The sequence below is a fragment of the Alosa alosa genome, chromosome 5 (genome assembly GCF_017589495.1).
Source record: "Alosa alosa isolate M-15738 ecotype Scorff River chromosome 5, AALO_Geno_1.1, whole genome shotgun sequence".
Taxonomy (NCBI): Eukaryota; Metazoa; Chordata; class Actinopteri; order Clupeiformes; family Clupeidae; genus Alosa; species Alosa alosa.
The window spans coordinates 35,030,662-35,040,937 of NC_063193.1; the positions used below are offsets into that span (position 1 = coordinate 35,030,662).

General features: G+C 41.1%; 1 protein-coding gene across 2 annotated transcripts in view; it reads right to left on the reverse strand.

Moving 5' to 3' along the window:
• The window catches only part of LOC125294655 (C-type lectin domain family 4 member G-like), a 50,383-nt gene extending 44,237 nt beyond the window's left edge, over positions 1-6,146 (reverse strand). Inside the window, exon 1 of one of the 2 annotated variants that reach the window (XM_048243551.1) lies at positions 5,983-6,146. The gene's annotated coding sequence lies outside the window, so the exon portion shown is untranslated. Of the gene's footprint in view, positions 1-5,932 lie in introns of both variants that reach the window. The other variant, XM_048243550.1, reaches the window with a different exon arrangement.
• Positions 6,147-10,276: the final 4,130 nt, after the last annotated feature.

Here is a 10,276-nt window from a genome sequence, read left to right on the forward strand (position 1 = left end):
TTAGGCGGATTGCCACTGACACCAGCTACTGTTACATACAAGACTTAAGTGTCTCAATTAAATCAATTAAACGTGACTACATCACACTGGGCTCCGCACTGCGCCTCTGTGCAAAGAACTTCAGTTCGTGGCGCCCCCTCTTCCTTCCCTCCTTCCCTCATCACAAAGTGTTTTCCACCAAAAGCTGTCACCGGTCTGAACGTCTGTTGTAACTGTGTTGACTGAAGGGATTGTGTGTTTCTGGTTAAATAAAACGGATATATGTAGTGTGTGTATATGTGAATATTTTCCTTATTTATTGATGTCATAAGCATGCTTTATAGGTAGCCTAAGTTGAGTTTATGCTAACATAGCCTAGCATTATTAACTTAAACTCGTCTCTCTTAGCTTCTGTTGAACCTTCTTTTCATCTTCTGAAATTATCGATGCGCATTAAACGTCAAGCAGCTATTTCAAGCAGCTACTGTTACAATTAAATCAATTAAACGTGACTATATCACACTGGGCTCCGCACTGCGCTAGCCTGGCTAGCGCCACCACTTCTCAATGAGACGTGGTCTGGGAACCAAACGTTCATTTTCTCGTATTTGAAAAAAATGCCCAGATCCGTTTATTGGGTGCCACGGATGTCTATCAAATGCGTCTGTGCATAGCTCATCATCGTCTTGCTTTCCCCCCTGTTCTGTGATTGGTTCCCTATCTCAGGCGAAAATTTGCTCCATGGTCTCCAGGCTGCCCTAGCAGCGTGAATCAAATCGCGCGCAAGGCAGCATGGGAACGCCCAGGCTAGCACTGCGCCTCTGTGCAAAGAACTTCAGTTCGCGGCGCCCCCTCTCCTTCCCTCATCACAAAGTGTGGGCACGGAGCAACAACAACCCAACTTGCCGTCTGGGCTGCAGTCTACTTGGAAGCAGCGGGGAACATAGGACCCTTTTTTCAAAAAAGGGTCCTATGTTCCCCGGTAGTGGGGAACATAGGGATGACCCCAATAACGCCAAGGGATCCGACTGAAATCCATAAAATAATTCACTTTTCTGTTTCAAAAACGTTTTAGCTATCTAAGATTGTTTGATTGCTAACGTTAGCAAACGCCATTCAAGTGACAGCCTTTGTTGTGCTTGATTGCTTACTTACTTGCCAGCACTGAGCACTTTGTTATGTAGGTCAATTTTTATTGATATTACAGAAGTCTCTCGCTAGCAGGCTACTTCAGCCTCTAATCTAGAACTGACATTAGAGATCATGCCGTGAAAATGTGATGCCTTACGCTAAATAATACATTACTGCTGTGGCTAGTGTAACAGATGCCAGCTAGCTTAGCTGTGCTTGTGGAACGTTGGTAAACCTCACTCCCCGACGCCTCAAGAGTGCTGCTGGCATGCGAGCCAGTAGCCTGGGCTATTCGTTCGTTCTCACGCCAAGACCCCCCACCTGTTTCACTTCGGTCTGTCGTTCTCGTTAAGTCAGTCACTCATTCTTGGCAGAAGCAGAAGAAGCAGAGTGATTATGGCTCTGTAGCCTAGGCAAAATGGGGACTTGAAACCTTTTCATCAATATAATCTTTCTGCCAAGCCTTTAAACATGTTTGTCAGCATAGCATACTGGGTCTTTGTTCCTTTATGAATGAACACATTTTTTAAAAAGAAATTAGCTGATCTAGCTGTAGTCTAGAACTACTCTATTTACCTTCAATATGTCAATGTAATGTCAAGGTGAATGAACACATTAGCTACTGCTGTTGTCATACACATAATCATGAAGTTGCAGCTATATTTGCCACTACAATTACAGTGTTGTGTTGACCGTTTTCATAAACGAGGAGCTGAGAACCTGCATTCCATGATTCACCGCTGAACTACGTTGTAGGCTACCGGAAATGCGACTGAACGAAAGAACGAACGATTCAGAACGAATCATCTTGGCGAATTGAACTACGCGAACTGTGTCATGAAAACGAACGACAAAATCCACCTCTAATTGTGGCCAAATAGTTCAGTCTTTGTTTTGCCCTTCTTTCCTTGGTGGCCTCCCCCACCTTATCCTTCTTCAACGGTCACTCAGTTTGTGGTGATGGCCTGCTCTAGACAGATTTTCACATTTGCCATGTTCCTTACATTCCTTAATGATGGATTTCACTGGACTCCATCCATCCCCTCTCTTATGCTTGTCAAAAACCTTTTCTTTGAGTTGTTTGGAGTGTTTTTTTGTCTCTATGGTGGAATTATAGCCAGAAATACTGATTTCACCACCACTACCTCTGAAGTCAAAAACCTTGGTGTCATAATGGACTCTACCCCCTCATTAATCTCTCACATCAAATACATCACTAAAACAGCCTTCTTCCACCTCAAAAACATAAGACAAGACACACATAGGGGTGAGCGATATATATCGTCTGCGATAATATCGTGATTGTTGTTTTAACGATGTGCAAATTGACATTATCGAGTATTTAAATTACTTATGGGGTTTCTCATATACATTAGCCATAAGCTAACGCATTAGTTTCGATTCTGTAACTTGGAATGCTAGCCTACATGGTTGCTCTTAAACAAAACATCAAAGGAAACTAGAAAAGCATTTCCTGAAGGAAATACAGTGCATGAAAATGCAATAATATGAGGTAAAATATCATACAGAGTAAAAACAAACTATATTGGTTGCTAGGTAGATGAGGTTTAATATAGTTGGAATGACTGAACAGTTAAATAGGTGGATAGTTTAAATGGTTCAATTATTTAGGTAGATAGTTGACGATAACTGACAGTTGGAATGGCTCTAATGTTTGCTAGCAGTTATGTTAACAAAGTTAATAATGCTAACCAAGTTACTTAGTTAATTTAGCTAATGTTTTCTAGCAGTTTTTAAAAAAATGCTAATAATGTTAATGCTGCTAACTATGTGACTTAGCTAATAGTATTTTAGCACAACTGCTATAAATTAAGAATGCTAACATGCTAACCATGTGACTTAGCTATTCATATTTAGTAGTTATGCTAACTATGCTAAGCATGTGACTTAGTTAACGTAGCTAATTATTTTTAGTAGTTATGCTAACCATGTGACTTAGCTAACCTAGCTAATCATTTTCAGTAGTAATGCTAACTAGCATGTTAACATGCTAACTATGCTAACCTTGTGACTTAGCTAACCTAGCTAATCATTTTTATTTGTTATGCTAACTATGCAAAAACTAGCAGTTTTGCTAAAAATGTTAACAATGTTAACTAGTTACAGTGGGTAGGAGTCATAGTTGATGACAAGTTAAAAGTTGTTGATAGACAGCTAGTTTAATAGATAGTTTAATAATAGTTTAAAAGTAGACTGTTTAAAAGTTGAATGTATATAGTTTAAAAGTTGTTGATAGACAGCTAGTTTATAAGATAGATAGTTTAATGATAGTTTAAAAGTAGACCGTTTAAAAGTTGAATGTAAAAAGTTCAGTAGTTTAATGGGTTACATTGTTTAACAGTGGATTATTGTAGTGAGGACTTTTATTTTGAAACAGCTTTGGGCAGAGGAAACAGTTGAATAGGATGTGTAGTCTTAATTGACCCAGATTGTATGGCCTGAACACCTGCCATAGGATTCTAATTGCTTAATGGCCGTATTATGATGTCATAATCGGCAATGTTAAGTCTATGGGGAATTTTAAAAAGTTTTTCTTTAATAGTTTAAAGTATAAAAGTTTCAAAGTTGAAAAGACATAGCAACCTGCTCAGTTTGAAGACCTACGTTACAAAGTTTGAATAAAGTTTCTTAGTTAAACTGTTCAAGAGAAATTGCGTACGGAAAAAGTGGTAAGCGGAATAATAATAAGAAGTAAAAGTTGTTGTTGCCTAGGAAGAACAGTACAGTGCATTTTCATCCACTGTAATAACTGAGATGTACTCTGGTGGTCTGCTTAGTTTTATAGTGAATCCTATGTAAAGGTTTGAAAGGAACTTCAGCTTCAGACTTTCTCTTAGGAAACTGTTAGGCCTATTCATCTTCTTTAATGTAGCTGGCTAGACCATGTCATTGCCACACACACACAAGTGGGGGCAAAATTGGAAATGTGTCATAGAGTGACAATGCATTGGTTGATTTGGTTAAAAAGTCACAGGTTAGGTTATTGGTTATTATTGTAATGATGCTATTCATAAATAATGAGCTGTAATGTAACTCAGACTTTAACAAAAACAATTTTTTAAAGGATATTGACTAATTATCATTATCGTCAAAATCACAAAAAATGTCGAGATATTATTTTTTGTCCATATCGCCCACCCCTAGATGACACACACACATCACAAAAACAGCCTTCTTCCACCTCAAAAACATCAGGCAAGACACACACACGTCACAGAGGTCGTAATTCGTCCACCGCTCACAGCCCTCGAACCCGCCACCTCGACACACACCGGCATTGGAGTCGAACGCTCTAACCACTGAGCTAAAAGCCCAGGCTCCCAACTCAGCAGTTAGAAGCGTTCTTAAGGTTAGGGGTGTGAGGATTTACACGCGCAACTAGCATGCTAGCTCAGTTCGCCTCCGTTACATACACATATTAAATACATCTCTAAACAGGGTTCTTCCACCTCAAAAGCATTTCCAAACTCCTCCCCTCACTTAACCCCACCACTGCTGAGACTCTCATTTATGCTTTCATAACCTACAGACTTGACCACTGCAATGCCCTGCTCTTTGGTGTCTCAGCAAAGAGATTAAACAGACCACAATACATACAAAATTCCGCTGCAAGAGTTCTCACTCATATCAGGCCTTGGCAACATATCACTCCCATCCTCCATCAACTGCACTGGCTCCCTGTGCAATACCATATTCAATTTAAAGCCCAACATAATCTCGCACCTTCCTATCTTTTCAAGCCTCCTGACCAGTTACCAACCAACCCGCACCTTACGCTCCACTGATGCCCACCTACTATCCACTCCCACTGCACATCTCCGTTCCATGGGTGACAGGGCGTTTAATGCTCCACTGATGCCCCACTGCATCATGGGTGACAGGGCGTTTAACGTGTCCACCTTTTCACTCTTGCTTTTCCTTCCTACTCATGACTGCCTGTCTATCTATTGTTGTTTTATTTTGGTTGTCAATGTTTGTCTTATTGTACTTATTGTATCATTAGGTAACATGAAATACACTTTAAATAAAATGTATTATTAATATTTTTATTATTATTGGTCAGGGACTGGACTTTCCATTATATATATTCCTTTATATTAGTATACTATACAGATTCACTGAACTCAGGCGATCTCTATTTAACTCATTATGAGACTATTAGCACCGATTGCTAATGAACTCAGGCGATCTCTATTTAACTCATAATGAGACTAGAAAATGTAATTTCGAGGAAATTACCAGTGCATTAAAATATAAACATACTGTATATTAACATAAAATGCTTTAAGCATACAATCTGGTTCTCTTAAGACTACTATTTCCTCTTCCCACAACTGTTTCAAAATAAATGTCCACACTACAATAATTCACTATTAAATAATTTAACTATTTAAACTACTCAACTATTTAACTGTTCAGCCATTTCAACTGTCAGTTGTTATCAACTATGACTATTTTATGTTAATATACAGTATGTTTATATTTTCATGCACTGGTAATTTCCTCGAAATTACATTTTCTAATGTTTTTAATTTATTAACATTACTTTGTAGAAGTTTGCTTTCACCTTGACATTAAGAAGGGATGTTTGTAAATTATTGTAAAAAAGGCCAAATTAAATCGACAAAGATTCCGTTTATTTAAGAAATATGTGAAAAATTGCCAGTTTTTTAGAACTCGCCTGGGGTTAGGGTTAGTACTTACTCAGTATACTGCTTGCCATTTGTTGTTGTAATGTGTGTGTATGTAGTATGTGTGTGTGTAATTATTGAAGAATAGGTGATAGCATATCTGTAAATACCAGTTGTATTCGAAAAACCCAGAGTTTCCAGAACCCCCAGATGTTCTGACCAGTTCAGTGTTCCAGAACCCGCAGATGCTCTGACCAGTCCAGTGTTCCAGAACCCCCAGATGTTCTGACCAGTCCAGTGTTCCAGAATCTCCAGCTGTTCTGACCAGTCCTCTGGTTGTATACACTTCTTCCCGTCAGTGTGTGGACACAAACGCCCCTTGCTCCCCAATCGCTATGGATACAAATGCCCCTTGCTCCCCAATCGATAGCAGCTCAAACAGGACAGTTGATTCAGACAGTGTACCCAAGCCCACGTGATCAGTGTGGGAGGAATACCATCATATCACACAGTGACATGTCAAATCACTGAGAGATTAACTGTTAAAGAGGTAACTTCGTCTGATTCTAATATACTGTTTCATTTATTGGCACAGATACTGTAGACACATTTTATGTTGTGTGTATGTGTGTGTGTGTGTGGGGTATCTGTCCTTTAGATCCATGTAGAGCATGATCAATCAAATAAATCACCCCATCCACTGTGCATGGATTACTCACACATATATAAACACACTCACAAACACACACACACATTCACAAACACACACACTCATAAACACATTCACAAACACACACACACACTCTCTCTCACACACACACCACCATTACCAGTTCATCTAAAGTAGATGCTGAAAATACAACCTGAAGAGAACATAACTGCTGCGATACTTTGTGTGTGTGACAGTGCTGAGAACATAAGTGGTGCGATACTTGATGTGTGTGTGTGTGTGACGGTGCTGAGAACATAACTGCTGCGATACTTTGTATGTGTGTGTGTGTGTGGGGGGGGGGGTTCTATTTAGAGCATGAGCAATCAAATAAATCACCCCATCCTCAGTGCATGGATTACTCACACACACACGCACACACATTCATAAACACACACATTCACATGTGTGTGTGACAGTGCTGAGAACATAACAGTTGCGATACTTTATGTGTGTGTGTGACAGTGCTGAGGACATAAGTGCTGGTGCTATACTTGATGTGTGTGTGTGTGTGTGTGACAATGCTGAGAACATAACTGCTGGTGCGATACTTGATGTGTGTGTGTGTGTTTGTGTTTGTTTGTGTGTGTGTGTGTGGCAGTACTGAGAACATAACTGCTGGTGCGGCACTAGATGTGTGTGTGTGTGTGAGTGTGACAGTACTGAGAACATAACTGCTGGTGCGGCACTTGATGACTGAGACAGTGGTTTTCATCATGTTAAATTACAGCAAATATCAGAGTCATGGATCATTTTAGCATTGCCGGTGGATATGCAACTGATTGGGAATTCTGTTCTATTTCTATGGGGCAGCCGCAATCTATCCGACGTGTCATCTACCCGAGCCTTTTGTGGATGGGAAGTGACAACTTTAACATTTTCCCATAAAGAAAACTGACAAGACAATCGGTATGTAAATGACTGCTAAATAGCTATGGTTGTTTGAAGTGAGTTTGCACTCGCCTTCTTGTGCTGTGCAGACAGTGAGGGAATCAGCCAGCAGGAGCATTTCCTTTGCTGTTTCATGGGCATTTGCACTGCTGACAGTTGCCCTCTGCTGGTTGTTTGGAGAAAGTGCACCTTTAATACAGAGTGAAAATGTGAACCTATTGAGCATGTCTGCTCTCTACTGGCCAATACAAGTACTGCAATTTACCCAGGTCTTCTGTATCAGCACCTTCAGTCACTAGAATACAATAACACATGCATCCTACTGCTGGAAAATACCCAAACTATCACTTTTATACAAACTGTGGTGGTCAAACATGGGCAGACATTATCGTCAGAATGCTGCAGGAATTTGACACTTTTGGCAAACTAATTTATTTTGCTGCAAGTCGACCATTTTGTTTTTATAAGGGACGTTTAGTATGACCTCATCTCTGCACATTTATCAGCTGTATTTATTTTTATCCTTAAGAACTTAAAGTGATGGTTAAAGTGATTAATTTCACTCTAGGGTCCTTTGCACCATGACCTCGAGCCAAACACCCTCCCAGAAGCTGTTTTCCCTTGAACATTGGTCGAGTAGCGCTATCAGAAGAATACAGAAACAAAACCTTGTGCAGGCGCTTATGGAACCAATAGAGTATCTCGTAAATTACCCCACTAATAATGCCCTGAATGGTATGAAACTTCTACAGTAGTACAAATATGTTCTGTACGAGGCATTGGGAAGTTTGTAAGTATACTATACTTATATATACTTATACTTACTATACTACACCAGGAGTTTTCTGCCTGATGCTTCTACTCTCTGCTGCTATCTACCGCTGCGTGGACATTACTTTCGTGATTTTCGAAATTTCCTTGAATTTCCCCTTGAGGATCAATAAAGTATCTATCTATCTATCTATCGATTTGGGAAAAGCCCGTAAAAAGTCCTAGCAGGAAGCGATGCATAAGGATATAGATCCAGGAATGCACTAATATTTTGTTTGTAGTACCAGTTTGTAACAATTATTGGTTAACACTAAGTTGTAAACTCTTAAAAACTGGATATACCAAAAAACATTTATAAATCGCTTCCTGCTAGGACGTGTTCATAATGAATACGGGCGACTAGAGAGGAAGTGTGTGTGTCATGTTCATAATGAATGCGGGCGACTAGAGAGGAAGTGTGTGTGTGGGGTTAATAATGAATACGGGCGACTAGAAAGGAAGTGTGTGTGTGGGGTTAATAATGAATCAATGAAGAGGGGGAAGTGTGTGTGGGGTTAATAATGAATACGGGCGACTAGAGAGGAAGTGTGTGTGTGTGGGGTTAATAATGAATACGGGCGACTAGAGAGGAAGTGTGTGTGGGGTTAATGATGAATGCGGGCGACTAGAGAGGAAGTGTGTGTGGGGTTAATGATGAATGCGGGCGACTAGAGAGGAAGTGTGTGTGGGGTTAATGATGAATGCGGGCGACTAGAGAGGAAGTGTGTGTGTGGGGTTCATAATGAATACGGGCGACTAGAGAGGAAGTGTGTGTGGGGTTAATGATGAATACGGGCGACTAGAGAGGAAGTGTGTGTGGGGTTAATGATGAATGCGGGCGACTAGAGAGGAAGTGTGTGTGGGGTTAATGATGAATGCGGGCGACTAGAGAGGAAGTGTGTGTGTGGGGTTAATAATGAATACGGGCGACTAGAGAGGAAGTGTGTGTGTGGGGTTAATAATGAATGCGGGCGACTAGAGAGGAAGTGTGTGTGGGGTTAATGATGAATGCTTGAAAGCTAAGCTGCTATTGAGAGCCTCCACTCAGGGCAGCCAATTAACATTTAAGTCAACTGATGTGTGTGAAGATGACAACCAGGACCATGCAGACACACACACACACTGAACACACACACACACGCACACTTTCTCTCTCACACACACACACACACACACTTTCTCTCTCACACACACACACTGCCATATGCAGACACACCCATACACCCCTCTCTCACACACACACACACACTTTCTCTCTCACACACCCACCCTGTATTTACATCCTGACACACACACACACAGCCCTTTGTCCTCCCTCACTGTGCAGCCATAGAGCAGGACTGACTTGTGCTCCCTCACTGTGCAGCCATAGAGCAGGACTGACTTGTGCTCGCTCACTGATTGTGTAGAGCGTGTCCAAGTTAAAACCAGTAACCATAACCAGTAGGCCACGGCTGCCCCAAAGCGACAACTCAGACACTACTAAAGGAGCAGAACACACTTGATGAGCACTACACACACACACACAAAGATTACACACATTATACACACTACACACACACACTAATGAAGGAGCAGCCCTCACACGATGAGCACTTCTTTCCCAATCCACTCTACTCCCCATGTCAACCTCAGCCACTGCCCAGCTCAACTCTGTCTAATTCCACGACTCCATTAAACTCAGCCACTGCCCAGCTCAAGTACGTCTAATTCCACAACTTGCCTTGCAGCTGCACACTCAGTCACATCAGATTGCTCTTGAGAACATAGCGGTTCTCTCTCAGCAGGGGTGAACAATGTGTGTGTGTGTGTGTGTCTTAAAGTATGTGTGCCACAAGGGGACAGATGGTGTTGTGTCTCTATGTGTGTGTATGTGCGTGCGTGCTTGGCTGCACACCTGATTGAGACTCGTTGGAGCCTGAGGAAGGGAACGCCTGGCCTGTCATCTCAGCTCTTTCTCATTTCATGTAGCCCAAGGCATTATTCAGCTCACCGATCTGTTTTCTAAGGATATTTAAATTAAGTATGATATTGGCACCAATCCAAAACCGCATATCGACGTCTGTGTAGGCCACTATCCTACACCTTGGCGACATTGTGTGTG